Source organism: Delphinus delphis, chromosome 11 (assembly GCF_949987515.2).
Source record: "Delphinus delphis chromosome 11, mDelDel1.2, whole genome shotgun sequence".
In the NCBI taxonomy this organism is placed as follows: Eukaryota; Metazoa; Chordata; class Mammalia; order Artiodactyla; family Delphinidae; genus Delphinus; species Delphinus delphis.
In genome coordinates this window covers 29,834,040-29,860,541 of record NC_082693.1, presented here as the reverse complement: position 1 = coordinate 29,860,541, position 26,502 = coordinate 29,834,040, and the positions used below count along the sequence as shown (strand labels likewise).

Sequence of the window (26,502 nt, the reverse complement as noted above, 5' to 3'; positions counted from 1 at the left end):
CAACCTAACAAACTAAAACATTTTGGAAAATTACAAGCCAGATGATTGTATCATTTCCATCTTTAAGAATGAAGAGAAATTAATATATGCCACACACATGCATTCATCCTTAGGAACTGGTCAGAATTACTGCTACTGAAGAGAAGACAGGAAATGAAGACTTCTTGGAGAGGGTGGTGGACTTCCATACCTCTTAAATAGACTTTGATGAATTGATCTTGTTTCGACAATAGTTGATGCTTTCAGCAGTTCCTTTATCCTCTCACTCAAATCGATCTAAATTTCTGAGGAGTTCAGAATGAATATTTTCATGGGTTAGCTTTCCAAAGTGTTGACTGGATGAGCAAATACAAAGGCAATCCTCAAGTTTCTTCTGAACAACTTCAGGCAGTATCAAGCAAATCAAAGCACAAAGCCATGGTAGTTGAAGCTCCTCACTCCCTTCTTTCGATTTCCCCTTATAAAAGGCATACTGGACATGCTGAAAAGTCTAAATAACTCAACAGGTCCTCAGAGTCCTCTGACACTTTATATTTGCATGTGTTGTTCAGAATATGTTGAGACTTAGTTCATTCCTTCCAGTACCCAAATTTCTCTTACAAGCAAAGTTTTGATAGTTTTACTACCTGAAGCTACGTTTTAAGAAATGATGTTTTAGGTGTTCCAATTTTAGGAGAAGTTACAATTAAAAACACTATCCATGTAAACATCATAGTCAGGAAGCAATTTGTATGGAACAGTATATCCTCTGATTTGATTTACTTTTTCCCATTGCCTTATTTGGAAGATGTTAGTAAATCTCCATATCAAAAAAATCTGGAGTTTCTTGCATTTCCCAGAAGATCAGAATTGAAATGACAGGTAGTAGAAGCATAGAAAAAAATGCCATCCTTGAGATTCCATTACGATTACTTAAAATCACAGATAATTCAGATTATCCTGAAAGACATTCCTTCTGCTTGATTTTTCTTTGGCCCATTCAATATATGCCCCACACAAATCCACACTTTCTGGTTTGTGCCCAGTTTTCATATTAGACAGAGCCTGCTGCTTGGATTCTTTGTAAAATTCAATTTTTCAACTAGAAAGAACAATCCAGGAAGTAGACCAGTTTTTCCTTAGTTTCTTTCCTCCATCTGTAATTTTAGCTTTTTGAAGATAACCTTCTTTTTCAACCATCAGTTGTTCCAGTGGAGGAATGACATCTTTCAAGACATGCTGTGAATGATTCCTTCTGTGCCGGGATACAGGTTCAGTGACCTTCCCAACATCGGTGAGGATCATGGATTTACTTTGGCTCAGCCTGCTGTGATGGCTGTTGGCATTTTTGATTCTCATTTGCACAGCTCCAGTGCCTTGGCGGGTGGGATTCAGTGTTTCCACAGAGGTATCAGAATTTGTAGACTTCTGCATATTACAATGTTATCCATACACTACAGCCATAACTTTTGCAGTTCGAGGTGCCACAACAAAACGGACAGAGATTTATTTTTCCTTCTTCACAATCTCACGGATAGAAAATTCAGGTTCGTCCGTACGGTACATCTGGGCAACCTCGGACTACGAATTTTTTTTCTGGCACCCTATCGCTTAGAGGAAGCACTGCAAGGTTATGCCTTAGCATGTCCGATTGGCTGGAAGCACTACTCCGAGAGAATTTTCATTATCTTGTGCTCTGTAAACTTGGATTGTCATTGGTTTGAATGGGCCTGAAAATGCATTTTTATTACTAGGGGCATAGAAGCCTCTAGCGGTATTCTTAATAAAGCAAGGTGAGTTATAAGAAATCTGAGTTATAAGCAATCATCTGATGGAGGGTCAATGTACCACACTCCATTTGAAGCAAAATACAATGTAAAAGTCTTACCATGGAAGAATATCTTTATATGATCTTTAAAAAATATATACTTCAAGAAAAATAAAGACATGACACCATATTCAGTTTAAAGTCAGTGACTTATAAGCAAAACAAAGCAAAGCAAAGACAGTCTGATTAAGGCCGTTGCATTGTTCTGGCATTTTTTAGGTCTCACCCATTTGTGTGGCCTTTTTAGAACCTAAAATTCTAGGGCACAGAGAACTTCATCTTGACATAGGACTGAGCAAATGCACGGAGCGTTTCTCAATAAATAGGCATTAAATTCTAAGTCCAGAAGGAGCCTTGAGATGCCCTCTCTTTACTCCTTGGTAGAACTGTTTTAACCAGCCCCCCAAAAACAGATTTTTTTTCTTTAAACCTCAAAATTCACAGATTCCACAATCAGAACTTACTTCTCATATTGCCTTGTGGTCTGCTCTGGGCATCTGTCGAATGGTGTAAACTCTGCGTGGGAACCCTGTCCTACCCTCCAGGCCCACCGTTTGGGCTGCTGTGGTGCCATGCTGTGCTCAGGGGCCTTCTTCTTTGGAGGTCTGGGCTCCAGTGAGCCTTGTTCATGTTCTTTTATGGAACCTTGGGTGCTTGACCACTCTGACCCTCAGTCTCATTTGCAGTCTCTCGGGAGGATTAAAAGACCTCATGTGATACCCAAGTGACTGAGGCAGAGTAGGCTCGGGATGAATCTTTGCCTCGTTTTCATTAGCTGCGGAGAAGAAGATGACCCTAGGGATGAGCTACGTGGACTCCAGCTTGGTGCCTCTCCAACTTTAATATGGGTATGCCTCTCTTGTGGATCTTGTTAAATGCAGGCTGTAATTCAGTAGTTCTGGGTGGGGCCTGGATTCTGTGCTTCATAATGAGCTCCTAGGCGACGGTGACCCTGAGAGCAAGGGTCCAGCTCCTGCCTTTCTCCCTTCTTTCTGGAAGAGCAGGATGTCTGCCCCCCAGGAGGAGAAAACATCCGCAACGTGACTACTAGTAACCAGCTTCCCTCACAGGCAAGGGACCTTTACCACTGCTCCCTACCATTTTGTCTGAGGCGCGGCAAGCCAAAACACTGACATGCTGAGGTTTGCAGCAAAGAGGAGGTTTATTCACAAGGCAGCCAAGCGAGGAAGTGACGTGACAATAGGTCTCAAATCTGCCTCCCCAAAGGCAAGGGGCTTGGGGTATCTATGGGATAAAGAATAAAGAAGCAGGGCAGTATGAGGCATGGGGAGCATGAGGAAAGGTGATTGGAAAAAGGTGTGCTCATCATTGTTCTGAGCTGGCGTAACTAGGCTACGGGGCTCAGCACATTCTCAGGCTGTAGTTTTCAGCCCTCTGATGGCAGGAGGTCAAAAGGCACTGGCCCAGGTGGAAGATCGGTGGTCCTCTCCAGTCTTAACCAGCTCAGCCTAACTAGACACAGCTGATTCCAAGTTCCTGGACAATACCCGGGGCAAACATCTCATTGCTTATGCTACATGCTATTTGGAGGGCGTGCAAGTGTTCAAGCTACCTTGAGGAGTGAAGACAGGATTTGACTAATCCTTACACATGGTTTCACCTCCAGATGAGCAGAAGAGGCCTGTAGGCTGAATCTGGCTCCTGGCACCTGGAATTGGAGGCAGATGGTTTAAAAACAGGCTCTCCCACCCTCTGTGTTATCTTAGGTAGATAGACTATTGAACCTTCCTGTGCCTGTTTCTCCACCAGCAGCATGGGGACACTCAGAGTCCCTCTCTTGGGGGCTGTTATGAGGGTTCAGTGAGATACAGATGCATGCACAGGCACACGGGAGACACCCAGTGTGTGTTAGCTTCGTGCTTACTTTTATTAGGAGACCAGTATTGTTAGAAGATTTCTGGTTTGGACCACAAATTAGATAGGTGGTCATTACTATAGTTTATGCAACAGCAATTCACATTACCATTTGCAAAAAAGCAGTTGGTTGTCCAGTGGGGATTATAAACATCCATTTACCATGAGCTACTGAACAGATACTTTACACAGTAACTACTTCAAGTACTATTTAAGATCAATTCTCTATGTTGTCTTAAGCAGTTGTTAACCCCCAATTTCGTGAATAGTACCAAGTAAGTCACTTGAACATCAGCTAGAGCAATCTGTTTCACTTAGCAAGCCTAAAGCTATAGTTCAACAATTTTATTTACTGTTCTATGACAAAAATTACTCTCAACAGCTATGCCCTGGATAAGCAATCAGCTAAAGCTAGTTTGACTGACCAAATTTGATTTACTGAGTTAATAAGCCAGTTGATTTAGAAAGGTCTAATGTATATTTCTCATCCATTCAGCATTAAACTGTTTCCCATGCCTAATGTCTTTTTTCCCATTCGTACATATCCAAATTCCTACTTCTGTGCCATAGGGCTTGGCTGAACTACACCTGCCTTTAGTGAAACTTTTCTCACCTGCACAATTGGAGATAATTTTAGTCTCCTCAAGACTCCCACGGGGTTACCTCTGTTGTGACACTTGACGATTTGGTGGCATATTTTATTTTATTTTATTTTATTTTAAATAGCCTCCAGTTACTCTGTGCACATCAAACAGTAAATGCTTTCTCCTAGTAAAGGTGCATAACAATTTTCTGAACTCTTCTGCTCTGGGCAAGATTCATAAATACACCAGGCAAACATAGTGAAAGAGGAGACAGTACTTGTGTTATATTCAGTTGGGTCTTGATACCTAAGTGTGACTCTTAACCAAGGATTATGCAGTAATTAAGGACACAGGTTAAAGTTGTTTAGAGTGTGTCCTAAAGTCTCACTGGCAGAATTTAAATCTCTACTCTGGAAATTGTAGACCTGAGACAAATTACTTTCCTAATCTTCATTTCCTACATCTGAGAAAGATAATAGTATCTACCTTGTAGAAGACTGAATAGTACCATTGCCCCCAAATGTCCACCTTCTAATCCCCAGAACCTGTGAATGTCACCTTAAATGGCAGAAGGGACTTTGCTAATGGGATGAAAGTAAGGGTTTTGAGATGGGGAGATTCCTCTGGACTACCTGGATGGACCCAGATGTAACCACTGGTGTTCTCGTAAGAGAGAGGCAGAGGGAGTTTTTACTCCAAAGAGAATGTGATGATGAAGTTGGGGTTGGATTGATGTGGCCAGAAGTCAAGGAATGCTGTCAAGGAAACAGATTCTCCCTTAGAGCCTCTAGAAGGTGGATGGACGGCCTTGTCAACTCCTGGTTCCAGCCCAGGGAAACTGGTTTTGGACCTCTGTCTTCCAGAACCATAAGAGAATGAGTGTGTTTTGTTTTACGCAAGCTCATTGGTAGTAATTTGTTACAGCAGCCATAGGGAACTAATGCGTACCTCATAGGAACTATTTCTCCAATTAAAATGTGTGACTGGAAACACACTTGGTGGCATGTCTGACACACGGTAGGTATGCTACCATGGGTAGTTCTTGGAAACTAAAGCCTTGGTTTTTGAGGAATCATCAAAACCAGGACAATGGTTGCCATGTTCCTCCTTGTTCATCCTGGTGACAAACCTGTAGAGAGAGCTCCATCCTTTCCCACAGGACGCCCACCCCTAGTACTTACAGGGAAGAGGTTATGTCTCACTTCAGGCACCTTCCTCTTTTCCTTTATACTTTTTTTTCATTAATCTTCATCCAACTGACCTTTCTAAGTTAAAAAACAAACAAACAAAACAAAACCATTTCTCAATGGATTCAGATACTACCCAAGTGAGTATTCCAACCATGTTCTTGTTCTTCCGGGTCTCATCACCAGAAATTTCTGAGATGAAATCCTCTCTAGTTTCTAGGATAAGTCATTTTCTAATTTCTCCCTTCTCTAGTTCACAGTCTTGTCAGTTTAGTCCCTTCCCTAACCACAACATCTATTAAGGTGACACAGCAAAGTGATGAAAGTCTCGACGGTCTGATTTTCATCCTGGATTTCTGCCCCCTACTTACTGTGTGACATTAGACAAGCTATTCAACCCCTCTGGGCCTCAGTTTCCCCCAAAAAAGGTGAATATTATGAACATTACCTACCTATAGGGTTGCCATTATGAGGATTAAGTGAGTTAATATTTGCTAAGCACTTAGAATATTACTTGTTACAGTCTAAGCACTACAGTTGTGCTTGTTAATAATAATAAATGCAATTCCAAGCGTATAACTTACTCAACTTTCTGTCATAACTTTGAAGTGTTGGTCTATCTGTTGGCCAGCATTGCAGGTAAATGAGTCGAGGCATGGGCTGAGGCATTGCTACCAGTGAGTGTTGTGTTCCCAGAACTAGGAAGAGCCGTGTGAAATAGGTAGTGGTTCTACTTGGAGACGGGGCAGACTGGAAAATGACAGCCCTGGGAAGCAGGTGTGGTGTCCATAGGTTTGGTGTCAGAGCTGCTGCCTGCTGAAGCACCGATGCCGGCCTAAGCCGTAAATGAGGGGGGCTGGGACAAACAGGAGCAGAATGGAAAGGGAAAACAGGGGAAGAACGGAAAAAGATAGCCTAGGGAGGAGGTGTGGTGTCCATAGCTTCGGGGTCAGAGGTGCTGCCTGCTGCAGCACCGATGACACCCGAAGCCGTAAATGGGGTGCTGGGGAAAAGAGGGGCAGAATGGAAAGGGAAAACAGGGGCAGAACGGAAAACGGTAGCCTGGGAAGGAGGTGTGGTGTCCATAGCTTTGGGGTGAGATGGGCTGCCTGCCTGATCTGAGAAAAGCGAGTGACAGTGGGAGAGCTTCTCCCTAGCTGCTAACTCTTCTCAAGGTCTAGCAGGCACTGAACACTGGCCGACTCAGCCTGGGTGTTGACATTGCATTGTACGTGTCACAGAGCAAGGGCGGGCGGGTCAGGGGGTGGGCTGGGGGCCCCACGCAAGCCCAGCCCCTGGAGAAACCCGGCTCGAGGGCAAAGAGCCCGACCCCTTCTGGACTTTCTAGCGGCTGGGACTTGTCGCTGTGGGTGGCAGGTGTTTGGCACCGGATGGGCCACCATGCAGAGACTGTTGGGGACTGTGGAAGCCTTCTCCTCCAGAGCTCACCCTGCCTGGGCACCAGCTCTGCAGGCCCCTCAGCCCTGGGTATGTATCGGCCAGCCCTTCCCCACAACGGGGCCCAGAGGCCAGAGCCTGCCCAGAGCTGAGTGCAGGAGGCACCCAGAACGTGCCAGGCTGTGGCCCGCCTCCTCCGTGGACCTCCCCAGCTTGTCCGCGAGCCCTGGAGACAGGAGCGCCTTCTCCAGGGCTGCTGAGCTGCCAGCATCACCATGAGCCAGGCGGTGAAGGTTTCTGAGCAGGGGATGCAGAGCCCTGACCCGACTGGATGCTGCACCCCACGATGTCCCTTCCTGGCAGGTAGGTTCTTTTTCTTCACTTGTTTTTCGAAATTTGGTAAAAGAACATTTAAACCTTCGACTGTTCTTCAGGGTATACAGGTGGTAGTGGCTTAGCCGGGATTCGAAGCAAGCCTGTGTGATTCCAGAGCTCGTGCTCTGGACTCTGGTGCCTCCTTATCATATATGCTTCATGTGTTACTTTTTCTTTTTTTTCTTGAAGTCCTTATGATACTTAGCCCTAAGTGCCATACCTGTAATGAACACATACACTGCCCTGTAGGAGGTGTTCTTTTGTTCAACGCGTGAATTGGTCATCCACCACACTGGGTTCTAATCTCAGAAGATAGGTCAGGGACCACTAGTTGTCAGCATAGCACCATCCCACATTTCTAATTGAGGCTTGCAGCCTAGATTTTCCCCTTTGGTCTAGTTTGAAGGATCCAGGTATGTAAAGCTTATATTCTAGATAAATCAGGGGCTATCCTGAAAGGAATTCATCAATGAATTATTCTGTATGGATTAGAAGCCAGTTTCTCTGGCCTTCCTGGAGTATATCCAGTAAGGCATCTCATTCATGTCTAGAAAGCAAATATATCATTTATTGCAACTTCAGCATGGAGTGATGTATTGGTTTAAAATAAAGTAACGATCAACACAATTTGGTCATTGTGAGTATGCTGGCTGGGTCCACTCTTTACTACACATATGTAACTCTAGAGCTTCTTACGCCCCATAGAGGAGACATACTCTTGTGTGTCTAGGACAAGGGAAACATGTGTTGTTATTCAGGAGCTGGAAGCTACAGCATGACAGGAAAGAATTGAAAAATCCTGGTCTTGGTCTACACATCACTTTACCTTGTTCAAATCTTGTTTCTTTGGCTTGCTTCACTGGAGTGTTTTCTCTCTTCTGGGACTGACATTGTGTGTTATATATCAGGCATGTAACATGTAGAAGTTTCAGAACCCAGAATCATATAGATCAGTAAAAATTGATATATTTTTGTTTATTTAAAATCACACTGGGCATAATTCATGTATTCCAAAAGTAGTTTGACCCTCTGCTCATGAGATTCTTTTTATGGTATGTCAAAGCAAATTTGGACTTCCATCCCCAATAAACTTTGAGGTTGGAGGACACAAAAGCTTTTGCTCAGACCTAAATTCTGTCTGAAAAAAAAAGGGTAACTATTATAAGCCCTTTCTAACCTCTCCAGGAGCAGAAATGATTTACAACTATGGCATTGAACCCTAATTTCTTGATCTCATTTGAGAAGAGTTCAGTAAGAAACAGTGTCTTGATTTTTGTTTGTTGGTTCCCTTTTTTCTTGTCTTGCTTACCAACAATCCACTGTAATACATGAGTGAGTATGGCAGCAGGCTGAGTGTTCCCTGGAGCTCATTAAGTGAACGTTTTTTCCTAAAATGACTTTTGTCTCCTTGTTTTCAGCCCCTCTTCTTTCCTCTGTCCTTTACTATAACCAGGGCTCAGCAAAAGCTGACTGGCTTTGTGCAGACCCTACTTAGGGTAGTCTTTTCTTCATTATTTTATTCATGGCCCCTCCATTTCATTGTTTGCCTTCTCGAAATGTGTTGAAATCTTTCTGTGGTTGATGACTTCCACAATGTCTTGGCTTTTATTGGTTGATTAATTTTGGTATTTCTGCAGTTTTATTTAAACATGGTTTCAGGAGGACCAGAAAGTAAATATATTTCCTAGTCTGCCATCTTGAGCTGAAAATCCCTGTGGATTTTAGCATCTAATGTTCCCATGGGTAAAAAACCCAACCTTGGCATTAATAGATGTACACTCAAGATTTCAGCTTTTCTTGAGCAATCACTAAGGATTTAATAGGCGGTCACTTCTAATGGGAAAATAATAACTATCTCATGGCATTGATTTGAGGATTAACTTAGATAATGGACAAGAAAATGCTTTGTAAGGTTTTAAAATCTGTAAAAAACGTTTTTTGTTATTATTTGATTTGTTGCTATCTCAACTTTAGCTGACAGTTGTTTGTGACCTTGCTTATGTGAGAAAATGCCTTCTGGTTTATTGTTTTGAAAACCAGATTATATTTTTCAATAGCTCAATGGAAATGGCATCATTTGTGAAGTTGAAGGGTGAAGGCATAAATGTTTCTTGACATTTGAATCAACTATTGGTCTTCTGGGGCTTGTCCTTATTCTCCTGCTGTCTCTGATCAACATGGCATCCAGAGAGATCCTGTTAAAACATAAGTCAGATCATGTCACTCAAGTCTCTTCAATGGCTTCTTCACAGGAAAAGCAAAGTCCTCAAAGTGCCTCCACAGCCCTAGAAATGTGGGCCTCTGTTTCCTCTCTGTTTTCTTCTCCTCTCCACTTTGCTCCCTCTGTTTTCCACACACTGACATCCTTTCTGCTCCTTGGATACTCCAAGCCCACTCTTGCCTCATCGCCTTTCCATCTGACTGTTCCCTCTGCTTGTACTATTCACTTCCCAGATATGCACCTTGCTCCCTCTCACAACCTTAGGTTCCCTCGTAAATTTTATCTTCCCCAGAAAGCTCTCAGTGATCACTTAGTTTAAGATCGCAGCCTCCTCCTACCAGCTAACAATCTCCATCTCCCTTCCCTGCTTGCTGTTTTTCTCCAGCACTTACCTGATATACTAGTTATTCTACCCATTTATTCAATTTTTATTTACGTATTTACACTTATGATTTTATATTTGCTTCTTTACTTTTGTCTCTCCCCTCAGCTCGAGAGAGGCTATATTCATCTGTGTTAATCACTGCTGTGTTTCCTGAACATGCCTAGAAAACATACTGAAGAAGGGTGCCTGAAATTTGGTAAGGGATCCATCAATTTTCTTGGCTGAATGAAGAAATATGTTCATAAATTAATGGACAAATCTCTGGGGTTTCTGAATTAAGGACTAATGGGAAGAGGAAGGCAAATTGTTGGGACAGGGTACTGCAAGAAGTAGTATTTGGAGTACTCTGATAGCTATCCTAATAGATAACATTTTGTTCATTTAAATAGTTTTAACGAGAGAGCTGGGAACTAGGGACACACAGCATCGAGGTTTTATAATGCATTCTGTAGAGTTCTTTTCAAGTGTGTTCAAATATCATTGAAAATATATGCATGCATATAAACCTCTGTTACTTTATTTAGTGCTTTACAAGAGCCCCTCAAGGAAGGGGTAGTAGCAACTATCAGTATCCTTCCTTTATGATGAGCTTAATTTATTCAAAATTACATCATAATTTATTTGTAACTGTGAAACTAGACTTAGTTATTTAGTAGACCCCCCCTAGAAACCTATGACATTAATAAAACCAACAAAAATGTGTTCAGTTTCCAGTGATACACACACTACAGACTCAATTATGTGTCATCCATTTTAATGAAGGGAAGAAGTGACTTAACAAACACAGAGCAAACAGAATATGAAGTTTTGTCCTCCATTAATATTAGTAATGGATAAAGTGGGCTCCAACGCCTTCAAGGTAGCTTGAGACCCATCATCTCTGTCATGGACAGGGGGATGCTCGGCCAGGATGTCTTTCTCTGTCACTGAGAAAAATTCCCATAATATATAATGATACTTACTGAAACAGATATGGGGCATTTGGGTAATTAGGCATCCGTTAGCATATTTTTCCGGAAGCCTTGACTACAAAACGAAGATAGTAGATTTGGATACTTCCAGCTATGCAGAAGTTGTTTGGGTATTCATCTTTATGCCGAATGAAGTAAGCTTATTTCATCTCTGCAGCTTCCCATATACCATTTTCCCACCTGTTTTGTGTTTGGAAAGACTTTTAGAAATTAAAACTCAAGTTAAAAAGTGAGTGACGGGCTTCCCTGGTGGCTCAGTGGTTGAGAGTCCGCCTGCCGATGCAGGGGACACAGGTTTGTGCCCCGGTCCGGGAAGATCCCACATGCCGCGGAGCGGCTAGGCCCGTGAACCATGGCCGCTGAGCCTGCGCGTCCGGAGCCTGTGCTCCACAACGGGAGAGGCCACAGCAGTGAGAGGCCCGTGTACCGCAAAAAAAGGAAAAGAAAGTGAGTGACAACTTAAATGATATATGGACTATTTTGCTGACTTACAAGAGCATGCAGAATTAAATATGACCCAGTTGAAATGTTAATTTTATTTTAATGTGTATATTGGGGTGGAGTCTTAAAGGTGCCAGAAAACAAGCATTCACCCATCCTGTTTGGAACTGCAGCACACAGGCACCTTCAGTTACCAGTTCTGTTCATTCCACAGAATCATCTTGGGAAAACATAACTGTTTTTTATGTACCTGGTATATATCTTAATTAGTTTGAAGAATTTCCCAAATACCTGTTAATATGTAGTTCTCCAATTCCAATCTTGCCACGTCCTGTACCAGTGACACAGCACATAGGAGTTTTATTTCTCTTTCTTTCTCTGGGTTGTTGAGAACCCAACGAAAGAACAATGGAATGGCATCAAAGAGATCAGGGTTCTTGACTCAGATTTGCCATCAAATAATAGTGTCCTCTTGGGAAAATTGTAGTTATTCTAGGCCCCTTTCCTTTTCTTTACTTTGACAGAGCTGCACTAGATGACCCCAAGTAACACTGCACTCTTTGCAGTAGTAGCTTAGACGTTATTGGTTTTCTGAAACAAATGAAGACAGTGACACAGGAAGCTGTGCAACATCTCTGTAACTATGTTTTCTTAGAGTTGCCTCCATTTTACAGATGATAAGATGGCTGAGCACAGAAGTAGGTGTTTTGACCAGAGGTTCCAGAGTAGATGGAACTGAACCACAAGTTTCCTTCATTCCTGAAGCTCACTTAGCCAAAACATAGGCTTCTGAATATTAAGCTGTAAAGCATATTATCAGTATGCTTTAAAAGAAGCGGTTCTTCTAGGATTTCTAATTAATAGCAGGCAGTTTTGAAATTCTTAGAAGATCATCTAATTTTGTGAGATTTACAGCTCTATTTTCCTGTCAAGCAAGTTGTGTTAGTGCCAGACAATCATCTGAGCTTCTGGATGCTTCTCTGAACCTCTTGAATTTTTCTTCTTGCTATCTGAAATTCATGCCAGATAAGCCTTTTTGTAGAGAGCGTGTACAGACTTGTCTATTTTCATATAAGAAAGCGATGCAGTGAGCCAGGTCGGGGGTTAAGCCCTCATTCTCAGAGTGGTGTTGAGCTCCTGGTGAAATATTATCATCATTTCCTCAGAATAGAAAAGCAGTTATCTCAAGTTTTTAATGCCATTAACTATTTATACATTTATGTATAATCCATATATTTATTGTACCTACGAGGTGTGCTCTCTTTGGGAAGTACAAAGCTATTTGAGACGTAAGTTGTTCGTTTTTTTGTTTTCCCACAAATACTGTGACCCTTTGAGCAGGAAGGTCTATGGTTTACTAACATCTAGAACAAGCAGCTAACACGGTGTCTAAGATGTAGTCAATAAATATGAAATAGGTAAATGAACACATTTTTAAGGAAGGGCCAGGACATGAACAAATAGAAAATTTTCATTTTCAGTCACAAAGCCACAACAGACATAAAAATGATACAGACAACAAGTGCTACGGTCATTCAAAGAAGGCATAGAATTGATACAACAAGGATCTCCTCTATGGCACAGGGAACTGTACTCAATATTTTGTAATAACTTATAAGGGAAAAGAATCTGAAAACGGAATCACTGTGCTGTACACCTGAAACGGACACGACATTGTAAATCAACTATATTTCAATTAAAAACCAAACAAACAGACAACAGCAACAACAAAAAACCAGAGAGGTCATAGAAGTTCTTATGAGATTCCAGAAGAGAAGAGAAGCCAAATGAGGACGGGAGAGGAGGCTTTTGAATCAGTTCAGAGGAGAAGTCACAGAGGAACTAGTCTTTGATCTGAACTTGAGATTAAGATTAAGATGAATTAATCTGAATTAATTAAGATTGCAACACAGGGATATTACAGATGAAGGTAATCACATAAACTTACTATACTGAAACTTGCAGAGGTTATGAGTATTGTTCAAGATCCCAAAGCAAGTGCATTGTGGAATCAGAATTTTAAGTGAGGCCTAATGAACTAAAAACAAAGAAACACAGAAACAAGCCCTTCCTGTGACACCACGTTGCCTTTGAAGTCGTTTTTTTTTGGCGGGTTGGCAGAAACTGGTTCCAGTGTTTCTTGCAGGAATGACTGGCCATAGGGCTGGGCGTTGTAGCTTCCTGCCAGGCGGCCGAAGGTCGCAGGCAGGTGGGTCACTGGGACACACGCGGAGGGGCTCCTGCCCGGCTCCCTGGCCGCTCAGTGCCCCTGCCCCAGAGCGGGGGTGGGGGCCCCAAAGCAGCCTTGTCTGAGTCCCCTGCCACTAGAGAGAGTATTGGCCCAACACTTGTAGAAAACGGGGACCTCGCTGGCAGTTCAGTGGAGGGACACAAATAAATCTTTGCCGACTTTCTGCTGAAGCTCACGAGGGTTCACTCCTAAGCCTCTTACAAGGTCAGCTAGCTGCCGAGGCTGCGAGAGATGAGTCAGGGCTCGCCCTCCACCACGGAGAGATCGCTGGTTAAAGCGCTCACGAGGGAGTGAACCGCGTGTCCGCACCGACCCGCATGGGCAGACCTCGTCGATGCCTTCTGTTCGGGGTATGAAGCCCTCTCCTGCCTCTTCCAGGCTCTCTAGAAAGCATGTGCAGAGCCTCCCACCCCACCCTCGGACTCCGCGGGCCACAGCTGGAGGGACCAGCCAAGGAACCGTGGCAGGAAGAGGCCAGAGGTCAGCGGGCCTCGGCCGGAGCCCGTCAGTCGGTCCCCATTCACACACCGCCAGACGATCCTCTTGATCTGGGCAGTAGCCGCCAACCGACCGCTGAGGTGAGCCCGGTGCGCGCTTGGCTACCTGGCATGGCTGGGAACCCCAGGATCTCCTGGCAGAGGCGGGCATTCTCCTGGGCCGGGTCCGCGGGCGTCTGCGTGTGCAGGGCCTGAACCACCTTGGCCAGGACGATCTGGCACAGGTTGAAGAGGCCTGGGGGGCGGGAGGAAGGAGACGGGGGGCTGGCACCGTGTCCAGGCCGCGCTTTCCAGCCGGGCAGACCGGAAGCCCCCTTCCATTCCCTCGGTCCGGCCGCATCTGGGTTGGCCTCCCGGGACTTGACGAGCTTGTCCAGCAGCTCCTGAGGGACGGTGCTGCCCGTGCCCCACCAAGACTGGCAGCAGCGCCAGGGCCTCACAGGGCACGGCGCCCCCGGCCCCAGAGCCTTCCCTCTGGTTCTCATCACCGGCTGTCACCAGACTTGCATGCAACGTTCTTTTCTTTTCTCTTGTCTTCTTTACGTCCCTCAGCCACGCAATGCGGTGAAGCCCTGACGCTCGCTGCCACATCGATACACCCTGAGAACACGATGCTCAGCGAGAGAAGTCATACACAGAAGGACACACAGGGCGTGACCCCACTGAGGAGAAACGTCCAGAGCAGGTAGATCCACAGAGTCAGCGAGTGGGTTCCTGGTTGCCAGGGGCTGGCGAGGGGACGGAGTGATAGCTAAGGGCGTGAGGGACATTTTCGGGGTGACGGAAATGGTCCAAAGCAGTAGTGACGTCTGTACAGCTCAGTAAACTGTCCCCACACGCCCCGGTGCAGCCTGTGAGAGCATCGCTCTCAGGCTGAAGGGCTGACCACAGGAAGACTGAACGAGCAGTGGGTCCTGGGCCCAGACGCTCAGCTGGCGCCCCCCACGTGGGGAAGTCACTGGGACTTGCTGAGCCTCCACGGAGACTGGCAGCAGCCCCCGAGCTCACAGGGCACTGCACCCCCGGCCCCAGAGCCTTCCCTCTGGTTCTCATCACCGGCTGTCAGCAGACTTGCAGGCAACGTTCCTTTCTTTTCTTTTGTCTTTTTTCAAGGCAGCTCTTGAGTACATGTATTTAACATGCAGGGAACCAGCCCTGACTCCTTGATCTGGGTCTTCCAGCCTCTAGAGCCTCGAGGACATCCATTTCCATTATTTACGCGCCTGAGGTTTGATGATGGAAGCTGACACCGAGGGCGTCACCACGTGCGGGGTGATGTCAGTGAAAGAATCCCATGGCGAGGGCCTGCCTGAGGACCACGCACGCCCGGGCCCTCCCCGCCCCCTGCCTGCAGCCCTGCGCCTGGGAGCGGAGCTGGTGCATCGCGTGCCCGACGTCGTGGAAGTTGGTCTCCCGCTCATCATGCTGCAGCAGGGAGGGCAGGTTGGGCGTAGGCTTGGTGAAGTTGGCCACCATGGCCACGATGGCGATCTGGCAGCTCCCATCGTGCTGTAGGCAGCCCGGCTGCAGGCCGAAGCAGGCCGCGTGCCCGGACTTCCCCACCCTGCGGAGGGACGTGGATGGGGCCCCACTTCCACAGAGGAGCCCCGGCCCACGGCCGACAGGTTCCCCCACGCATGCACCGAGGATAGAGGTCAGGTAGAACTTGCCGATGGATGACCTTGCCCGAGGCCGCGTCCCAGACCGTTTAGAGCCTCACGTCTTCGTGACACATGCTGGTGCCCTCCTCCAGGTCGAAGGTCAGCCCCAGCAGCTCCTGGGAGATGCCCAGCAGCCCGTGTGTGAGCGCCTGCATGGGGAAAGACTCATTGAGCAGGTACTGGTTCACGTGGTAGCGTGTCTCCTCCCCCTGGTTCATGTAGTAGCGCAGGTCCCAGGCGTTGATGGGGCCGTCAAAGTGCAGGCCCCGCCTCTGGCACTCGGCCTTCTTTAGCTCCAGGATCACGGCCGCTCCTGCTCCCCGAGGGGCTTCAGCTTCTGGGCCAGCTCACCTGCGGGCGGAGGGGAGAGGCTCGGCTACGTCCCTGGGGCGGCCCCCGAGCCACCCCCGACCCTGCGCCCCTCGAGGCAGAATGAAGGGTCTGGGAAGGTGACCCCCAAGGGCTGACACAGTGGGGTCTCAGGCAGCACCACGTCCGGTCAAGGTCCGCCTGACCACGTCCCCACTGGGACTCAGGGGGAGGCGGTGTTACCTAGGACAGTGGCCACCACCTGGCTGGTCTTGTCCATGTTCATCTCCAGCACGGAGTCGGCATGCATGCGGAACCCCAGCAGGCGGGACTTCAGGACCTGCAGCCTCACCAGCTCCCTGAGGATCACGCAGTTCTCCTGGAACCCAGAGACGGAAGGCGCTGGGGACCGAGGGCCATGCCTTCCCCGCGGACCCCGGGCCAGGTCTCTGCAGGCGGGCAGGGCTCCCAGGCCTCTGGTGGGCACAGCCAATCCCCCTCCCTCCTCCTCCTGGCCCGGATTTCTAGACACTTTGGTGCTGTCCTAACACGTGGTCTTTATTAACACAGGTCCTTTTGGAACTGGAAACGGCATGAACGTGATGGGCTCTAAGGCCAAGGGCAGGAAGAAATGCGGCCAGTCTTTCCAGGAGCCACCAAGGGGCCTCCCCGGGCTCAAGAAGACAAACACGGCTGCCGTGCAGACAGTAGCTCAACCCCACGGCGCCCAAACACCCAGCCCCTGGACGGTGAGACACCTGTTGCTGCAGGTGGCCCGTGGCTCACTGATGAGGCCCGGCCCCAGGCGTACGCCACCTTCTCTGGGGCCACCTCTCTGGTCTGCAGTGGGGTTCTCCTGGGAGCCCCCAGTCACCACAGGACCAGCGTGGCCTGTCTGTAGCCCAAGAAGGTGGGGACACAAGACTGTCCCCCATGCCCCCCGCATCACCCACAAGGCCGAGCGAGCATCAGTGGTGTCTGCGGGGAAGATGAAGGGCTCACGCACAGCCCCCATCTACAGAAGCACAGACTGCAGCCACATGCGCTATGGAACAAACACAAGTGTCCATGCAGGACCCGATGTCTGAATGTCAAGGCCATGCCCGGGCCACAGTGAGAAGGTGCATCCCCCATGCAAGCCACAGAGAGGGGATGGGGGGGCCACCTGCGATTCTGAGCTCATCGGGTATCACCCCAGAGGGAGAGGGAGAGGGAGAGAGGTAGACAGAAGTACAGAGGGAGAGAAAGAGAGAGGGAGGGAGAGACGTCTCTCCCTTCCCTGGGGGTTCTCTAGTGCAGCCAAGGCTGAAAACCACTGCATTTTGGGAGATGGGTCCTCGTGGAAGAGTTAAATAGTAGCTCATGGCATTATCGACACATACTAAAAAGGCCCCAAATCTTGGGGAGTCAGGGAGGGGAGTGTCGGCTGCCTTGTAAACGAGGAGAGATTGGGCATCAGGGGAGGTGCCTGTGCAGCCTGCGCCCAGGGCCCCGCAGACTTCATCTCCCAGCGGTGGTCCTGGGCTGGGACTTCTCTCCCAGCAGGGAGGTCAGGCTGTCCAAGCATCAACGTTGACTTCAGGGCTGATCTAAAAGGCGCCTGGTGTTTGTTGAAGCAGAAAAAAGAGAAAGCAGTAGGGAGAGGATGGGAGTGGGAGTGGGAGGGAGCCCCCCTCCTCAGCACTTCTACCGCTCTCCCTCTCTCTCTCCCTTTCTCCCTCTCTCCCTCTACCTCGCTGCCTCTCCCTCTCCCTCTCCCTCCATCGCTCCCCCTGCCTCTCTCCCTCCCTCTCTCCCTGTCTCTCTTTCCCTGTCCCTCTCTCTCTCTCCCCCTTTCCCTCTCCCTCTCCCCCTCTCCCCCTCTCCCTTCCTCTCTCCCTGTCCCTGTTTCCCTGTTCCGCACACTCTGGCTCTACCTCTTTCCCTCTCCCTCTCCCTCCACCTCCTTCCCTCTCTGGAGAGGGAAGGAGGTGGAGGGAGAGGGAGAGAGAGATGGAGAGGGAGGGGGAGAGGGAGAGAGAGATGGAGAGGGAGGGGGGAGAGGGAGAGAGAAGGGGGAGAGGGAGAGAGTGATGGAGGGAGGGAGCGAAAGATGTCTCTCCCTCCCTCCCTCTCTCCCTCCCTCTCTCCCTCTCCCTCCCTCCTTCTCCTCCCTCTCCCTCCCTCCTTCTCCTCCCTCTCCCTCTCGCTCCAACTCTCCTTCTCCCTCCGTCTCTCCATCTCCCTCACTCCCTCCCAGAGAGGCAGAGATAAGGCAGAGGGAGAGAGGGAGAGGGAGAGATGGGGAGAGAGGGAGAGGGAGAGATGGAGGGAGAGGGAGAGGGAGGGAGGGGGAGAGGGAGGGAGAGGGAGAGGGAGAGAGGGAGGGAGAAAGAGGTCTCTTCCTCCCTCCCTCTCCCTCTCTCCTCCTTCTCTCCCTCTCTCCCTCTCCCTCTCTCTCTCCCTGTCCCTGTTTCCCTGTTCCGGTCTCCCTCTCCCTCTGTCCCTCTCCCTTGTCTCTGCCTCTCCCTCCATCTCTCCCTCTCTGAGAGGGAGTGAGGGTGAGGGAGAGATGGAGGGAGAGGGAGTGACAGAGGGAGGAAGAGGGAGAGAGGAAGGGAAAGGGCGAGGGAAGGAGAAGGGGAGACGGAGGGAGGGTGAGAGGGAGAGTCGGAGGAGAGAGGGAGAGGAGGGAGGGAAGAAGAGACCATTTTCCCTCTCCCGCTCTCCCTCTCTCTCTCTCTCTCTCCCTCTGTCCCTCTCTCTCTTCCTCTCTCCCTCTCCCTCCATCTCTCCCTCTCTCTCTCTCCCTCCCCCTTATCTCTGCCTCTCCCTCCATCTCTCCCTATGTGGGAAGGAGTGAGGGAGATGGAGACATGGAGGGAGAGGGAGAGTTGGTGGAAGAGGGAGAGGGAGGAGAAGGAGAGAGGGAGGGAGAGAGGGAGAGACGTCTTCGCTCCCTCCCTCTATCCCTCTCTCCCTTTCCCCTCTCTCCCTTCCTCTCCCCCCTCCCTCTCCTGCTCTCCCTCTCCCTCTTTCCCTCTCCCTCTCCCTCCACCTCCTTCCGTCTCTGGAGAGGGAAGGAGGTGGAGGGAGAGGGAGAGGGAAAAAGGGAGAGGGAGAGCAGAACAGGGAAACAGGGACAGGGAGAGAGGGAGGGAGAGGGAGAGAAGGAGGACAGAGGGAGAGGGAGGGAGGAAGAGACCTCTTTCCCTCTCCCTCTCCCCCCCTCTCTCTCCCTCTCCTCTCCATATCTCTCTCCCTCTCTTCCTCTCCCTCCCTCTCCCTCCATCTCTCCCTCTCCCTCTCTCCCTCTCCCTTGTCTCTGCCTCTCCATCTCTCCCTCTCTGGGAGGGAGTGAGGGAGATGGAGAGACGGAGGGAGCGGGAGAGTTGGAGGGAGAGGGAGAGGGAGGAGAAGGAGGGAGGGAGAGGGAGAGGGAGGGAGAGAGGGAGAGAGGGAGAGAGGGAGGGAGGGAGAGAGGGATAAAGGGAGGGAGGGAGAGAAGGAGGGAGGGAGGGAGGGAGAGACGTCTTTCGCTCCCTCCCTCTATCCCTCTCTCCCTCTCCCCCCTCCCCCCTCTCTCTCCCTCTCCCCTGCCTCCTGCTCTCTCTCCCTGTCCCTCCACCTCCTTCCCTCTCCAGAGAGGGAAGGAGGTGGAGGGACAGGGAGAGGGAAAGAGGTAGAGGGAGGGCGTGCGGAACAGGGAAACAGGGACAGGGAGAGAGGAAGGGAGAGAGGGACAGGGAAGAGGGACGGGGGAGGCGGGAAGAGGGAGGGGGGAGGCAGGAGAGAGACGGGGGAGAGGGAGGAGGTAGAGGGAGGGGGTGGGGAGAGGGAGAGGGATGTGGGAGAGCGAGGGGGAGACGGAGGTGGAGAGGGAGTTGGGAGAGGGACGGGGAGAGGGACGGGGAGGGGGGAGAGGGAGGGGGCGAGGGACGAGAGGAAGCAGGGAGAAAACAGAGAAAGAACACACCATCTACATTTCTGTCAAATGACACCGGGGATCCTTACACAACCAGGAGAAAATAACACAGCGAGGGTCTTTCTCAGCTGGAACTGGAACTGCAGATGGAGCCAAACACCACCAGGGTGGCCACACATGTCCAGCTGCCGCCCCAGCCCCCTGAGTCTGGTCACCAGGGCTCTGAGTGTTTGCTCCAGGGACCTGGGGTTCACCCTGTCACCCTGGAGGTCGGGCCTAGACAGCAGGGCCCCGGGCTGGACACATAGGGGGAAAAGCATCCCCACAGGACAGCTTGTGCGAGCCGATTCAGCTGCGAGATTCTAGAGGCCCGGGATCACCCTGTGGCCCATGAAACCCAGGAGCCAGGAGGGTCTTGCATCGGGATTCCTGTCCGTTGGACTGTAACGTTTATGTAAGGAATCTTGGAAACAGTGGTAACAAGACTGAATTCGAACGAGCTTTAGGATATTATGGACCACTCCGAAGTGTGTGGGTTGCTAAAAACCCTCCCGGCTTCGCTCTTGTTGAAAATGAAGATCCCCGAGATGCAGCGGATGCTGTCTGAGAACTAGACGGGAGAACACTCTGTGGCTGCCAAGTAGAGTGAACCTGTCGAATGGGGAAAGAAGTCGAAATCATGGCCGCCTCCTTCTTGGGGTCGTCGCCCTCGAGATGATTATCGGAGGAGGAATCCTCCCCCTCACCACACATCTCCAAGACGGAGAAGCTTCTCTCGCAGCCGGAGCAGGTCCCTTTAGTAGATATAGGAGAAGAGAGAGATCACTGTCCCAGGAGAGAAATCGCAAGCCGTCCCGATCTTTCTCTAGGTCTCCTAGCCGATCCAGGTCAAATGAAAGGAAATAGCAGACCACTTTGCAAGAGGAGTGGTGCACAGGAAATAACTTCATTTGACAGGAGTATGTACAGAAAATTCAAGTTTCGTTTGAGACTTCCGAAGCTTGATGCACTTTTTAAATGTTTTAGCTGTTCACATTTGTTTGTCTCTTGGGACAGTGACACATAAAGGTGTCATTCTCTATGGTTTGAAATGGGTCATATGAGGCATGTAATATGAAGAATTGTTTCTTTACAATGTTCTCTTAAGCAAAATTGAATTTGCTTTGAATTATTGGTCTTGCCTAGACTGATAATAAAACTCTAACTCCTGCCCACCTAAAGTGTGATGTTTATTATTATGGAAACAACACTGGCAAACATTGAAAAGACTTTCTGTAGCTGGGATATGGTATGCAGCTGTAGTTAAGCAAACAGTCTTTAAAAGGTGCTGTGAACACAAGCCAGCAGGTAGAAATGAAAGCCGCACACTTACCCTAGATTAGAGGGTTAAGAATTCCACTAGTCTTCACACTGGACAAGAGGTTGTCCAGTGAGTTTAGAATCTAAGAAGTTTCAAGGAAGTTAGTTTCCCTTTGAGTTAGGTCATAAGTCCCCTCTGTGATTGCTGTACATGAATACATAGCTCTTTGTAGTGTTTTTTGGAAGTTGAGATTATCAAGATACTGATGTCTTGCCAGATGAAGAGTATATTGTAGAGCTGAACTTTGAGTTACTGTGCAATTTTTTTTTTCATGCTGTCATTTGTAATATGTTTTGTGAGACTCCTTGAGATTAAAGTTTTGGTTCCAAAAGGAAGAAAAAAAAAAGGATCCACCTGCCGATGCAGGGGACACGGGTCCGAGCCTTGGTCCAGGAAGATCCCATGTGCCGCAGATCAACTAAGCCCGTGGGCCACAACTATTGAGCCTGCGTTCTAGATCCTGGGAGCCACAACTACTGAGCCCCCATGCCACAACTACAGAAGCCCGCACAGCTAGAGCCCATGCTCCGAAACAAAAGAAGCCACTGTAATGAGAAGCACGTGCCCGCAACAAAGAGGAGCCCCTGCTCGCCGCAACTAGAGAAAGCCCGTGTGCAGCAATGAAGACCCAACGCAGCAAAAAAAAAAAAAAAAAAAAAAAAGACGATACTGGTCAGGTGATCAAGGGTAAAATTGTTTGTCACAAGTCCTGTTGATGGTGTGTATCCTTGATGTGTGTATCCTTGATGGTGTGTATCCTTGATGATGTGACCTGAGGAGAATGACATTTTTATCTGTGTCTGGATCTTCCGCCCCAAACCCCATAACTCCAGCCCAACCATAAGAAAAACATCAGAAAACCAACAGACAAACAAGTTGAGGGACAAAATACCTGACCAGTCCTCCTCAAAACTTTCAAGGTATCAAAACCCAGGGATGTCTGAGAAATGTCACAGCCCAGAGGAGACTGGGACAGAAAAAGGATGTTAGGGGAAAGCTAGGGAAATTCTAGTAAAGTGTGGACTTTAGTTAATAATAACCTATCCATCTCGGTTCCTTAGTTGGATAAGCATGTCGTACTAACGTGTTGGAAATAGGGTTACTGGGTCGGGGGTCCACAGCACTCTGTACACTCTGTACAGATCTTTGCAACTTCTTTGTAACTCTAAGCTATTCTAAAATTAAGCAACTACTAAACAGAGATAAGAATGTTATTTCCCTGATTTGAACATGCCTGAGTTTGTTTTCATGGTCACATTTGTGCTATCTGGATGTGTCTTGGAATCAGTAGCAAAGGAGAGTTGCCAGCCCCTGGGAAGATGCGGCTGGTTTGCAGGTGGCTTGCTTTGGAGCTGAAGACCACGGTGGGAAGTCTGCAGCCTCGGGCTGCACTTAGAACCATGGGAGGGGATGGGCCAGCTCAGTTAGGGATGGAACCTATAAATAAAACTCTTTTTCTTTTCCATTATGGCTTATCACAGGATATTGAATATAGTTCCCCGTGCTAGACAGTAGGACCTTGTAGCTTATCCATCCTATATTTAATAGTTTGTGTCTGCTAACCCCAAACTCCCAATCCAACCCTTCCTCCCTCTTTCTCCCCCTTGGCAACCACAAGTCTGTTCTCTATGTCTGTGAGTCTGTTTTTGTTTCGTAGACAAGTTCATTTGTGTCGTATTTTAGATTTCACATATAAGAGAGATCATATATGTGTCTTTCTCTTCTGACTTACTTCACTTAGTATGATAATCTCTAGGTCCATCCACGACGTTGCTGCAAATAGCATTATTTCATTCTTTTTATGGCTGAATATATTCCATTGTATATATGTACCACATCTTCTTTATCCATTCATCCATCAGTGGACATTTAGGTAGCTTCCACATCTTGCTTATTATAAATAGTGATGCAATGAACATTGGGGTGCATGTATCTTTTCTTTCTTTCTTTCTTTTTCTTTCCTTCTCTCTTTATTTTTTTGTCACACAGCATGTGGGATCTTAGTTCCCTGGCCAGAGATGGAACCCATGCTCCCTGCACCAGAAGCACAGAGTCTTAACCACTAGACCACCAGGGAAATCCCAGGGGTGTATGTATATTTTTGAATTAGAGTTTTCTCCAGATCTATGCCCAGGAGTGGAATTGCGGGACCCTATGGCAGCTGTATCTGTTCTCTGCACGTCTCACATCAACCACCTGCACTCCAATCCTTGCTCTCAACGTCATCTTCAGGGAACACAACCTGCGACAGGGACCTTGACAAGAAGAAATGGCTCAGGGAAAAGCTACCTGCACAGGGAGGAGATAGAGGCCATCGACCCTGGGGTGCGGCGGGGAGAGTGGGCACAGAGATTTGTCATTTCATCCCTGATACTCAGCCCTCCTGGCTGCCCCACTCTAGGTCACCTCGGGAAACAGAGGTGACCCGGTTAGAGTCCCAGCCTGTGCAGGAATCTAGGGGCACCAGCGGGTCTGAATAATATTAGTGCAGGGTCTCCCCCATGGCACTGGGGTTATTTGGGGGGTGTCATTCTCTGCTGGGGGCCCCTCCTGGGCACTGTGTGGGGTTTAGCAGCATCCCTGTCCCCACCCATTTGATTCCAGGGGCCCCTCCCCCCCAGTTGTGACAACCACAGATTTTCCCCAGACATCACCGAAGAACTGGGTGAGGCGGAAGCAGGATGGCCCTGGGTGAGGACAGCTGTGTTGAAGCAACCAGCCTGGCTTAGGGCAAGGTCTGCCCCAGTCCCGTCAGAGCCTGCATTTAGAACTGCCCCTTCCCTCTCCCACCTCCCATGCCCTGCAGTGGTCTCCGAGACATCATCCCCATGTAATAAATCACACCACCTCAGTTTACTGTCCCCAGCACCTAGAAGAGTGTCTGCTATGTAGTAGATGCTTCATAAATACTTGCTGAATAAAGGAGTTGAATAAAGGGATGAGTGGATGAATGAATGAAGGTTACCATGGAAGGAGGGGGGAGATTCCCTTTCTGGCTCTCGGGGGTTGGGATCTCAAGTGAAAGATCCATCCTAAATAGGCTGACCAGCCTTCTGGGGTTCCCCGGAAATGAGGGTTTCCCCACAGTTCCAGCGCTCAAACCTGAGCGGTCCTGGGCAAACTGGGGGCGGGTGTTGGTCACCCTGTGTAAACACAGTAACAATTCCAACTGCAATAGCAATGGCCAAGGACCTCTACGGTCTTATTGACCAGGCCCAGTTCTTTACCTGGCGGGGAAGGGTGGGCCGGGATTGGAATTCCGGTGATCCAGGGTGGGCGGGTGAGGGCACACCCCGGTCGTGTGTAGGGGAGTCCAGGAAGGTTCTGGAGGAAGTGACAGTGACACAGGAGGGAGGGAGAGAGGAGCCTAAGGAAGAACATCCCACACGACAACGTGTGCCAATGGCCCTGGGCCCAAGGTCACACCTGACCAGGGCTTGCTTTTTTTTTTTTCTAATTTACTTTTTCCCACATGGATATGCAATTGTCCTAATGCCATTTATTGAAAACTCCTTAATTTCCCCACCTTCTGTCATATCAAGTTCTCATCTATCTGTTTCTGGACCTTTATTCTCTACCATAGAGCTATACGTCCCATCCTTGCACCACTAGGGCTGTTTCATCACTATAACTTTATTTTTTATTCATTTATTTCTTTGGCCGTGCCGGGCGGCATGTGGGATCTTATTTCCCTGACCAGGGATCGAACCCGCACCCCTTGCAGTGGAAGCTCAGAGTCTTAATCGCTGGACCTCCAGGGAAGTCCCCAGGGCTTGCTTTGACATCCATCGAATGGTGGCGGGTGGGCACGGGGAGCAGCTGTCTGTGAGCCATCCTGTGTAGAAATGCAGGGTGGAGGGCAGGACAGCTGGAGCGGGAGGGGAAGAGGCGGGGGAGGGAGGGAAGGATGGCGGGTGGGCGAGAGACAGAGAGTTTCCGGAGACACTAGCTCTGGCCTTGTCCTAGGGCATGAAAGCTGAAAATAGCTCCTAGTGCCGGGAGCCTTGGAGCTGGAGCCTGGGATCCAGGGTGACTGGCTCTCCTCCCTGGTGTGTGTGTGGGAGGGGGGGTGGGCTCTGGACTTCTCAGGCTGGGAATGGGGTGCACGGAGCAGGGACGGAGCAGGGACCCTTCTCTCTGGGACCTCGCGGGCCATCCTTAGCTCACAAAGCTGAGCCACTCCTGGCCTTATGAGTGGGGGGCTTATCCTCCCTGTCCCCTGGATCACACCCCCTCACACACAACTTCCCCTTGTGTGCTCCCAGCAACCAAGAGAATCTGTTTTTAAAAGATTTGGGGGAGGGGGGGTAAACATACAAACAAGAGCAGAATGGATACTTTTTCAGAATGGGAATGGCTCTGTGTAACCCCATCCCCAGGGTAACCAGAGTCCTGACCTCTAACACCCTTGACGAGTCAGCCTTGGTCTGGGCTTGCAGACCCACGGAAGCTTCCTCATCCCCTCCTTCAGACCCCGTCTCTCCCTCAGCGTCTTTGTGAGAGGCACCCGGGGAAGTGGGACTGCTAGGTTGTACTGCTGCTAGAACTCCACCTGGGCTCCACCAGGTTCCAGCCCCCCGCCCTGTGCACCTCTCTGACCCTGAGGCACCTCAACTGGTAGAAGCGGCATCACCTTCCCTCCTGGGACTTGCGACACTTAAGGGAGACACAGAAAGGACAAGCGTTTGGCTCCCTGGCTGGCAAAGAGCAGGTGCTCAATTGTCATAAGTGTCCGTATCAGTGAGGGTTCTCCAGACAAACAGAATCCATAGGGTGTGTGTGTATATACACACACATGTACATATGTACACGCATACAAAAATATACAGCTGTGTATATATACAGTACGCATACAGACATCTACACATATAATATATACAATACGCAAATACATGTATACACACATATATGTAATGCATAGTTTGTATATATACAGTATGTATACACACATATACACATAATATATACAACAGACATACATGTACACTATACATACACACATATGAAATGCACAGTTTGTATATATACAGTATGTACACATACGTATAACATATGCAACATACACACCTAGGTACGTCTATATCATACATATATACACACATACAAAGATATTTAGGTGTGTATATATACAGTATACATACATACACATAATATATGCAATACCTACACGTACATACATATAGACACACATATACACCTACATATAAAAACATGTAGAATAAAAATATATATGTACTGCCATCTATAAATTCGTCGTATATATACATACACATATC

At 48.6% G+C, this 26,502-nt stretch overlaps 1 long non-coding RNA gene and 3 pseudogenes across 1 annotated transcript; 2 read left to right on the top strand and 2 right to left on the bottom strand.

The window, feature by feature from the left end:
* Positions 1-918: 918 nt before the first annotated feature.
* LOC132434273 (rho GTPase-activating protein 15 pseudogene) lies at positions 919-1,413 on the bottom strand (annotated as a pseudogene).
* Positions 1,414-9,938: 8,525 nt separating this feature from the next.
* Positions 9,939-15,071, top strand: LOC138414216 (uncharacterized). Its single transcript, XR_011246665.1, has 3 exons — positions 9,939-10,028; positions 13,874-14,073; positions 14,545-15,071. It is a non-coding gene; the product is annotated as an uncharacterized lncRNA (long non-coding RNA).
* An 81-nt stretch (positions 15,072-15,152) lies between these two features.
* LOC132434272 (thimet oligopeptidase-like) lies at positions 15,153-16,557 on the bottom strand (annotated as a pseudogene).
* A 557-nt stretch (positions 16,558-17,114) lies between these two features.
* Positions 17,115-21,073, top strand: LOC132434271 (serine/arginine-rich splicing factor 3 pseudogene; annotated as a pseudogene).
* The last annotated feature ends 5,429 nt before the right edge of the window (positions 21,074-26,502 follow it).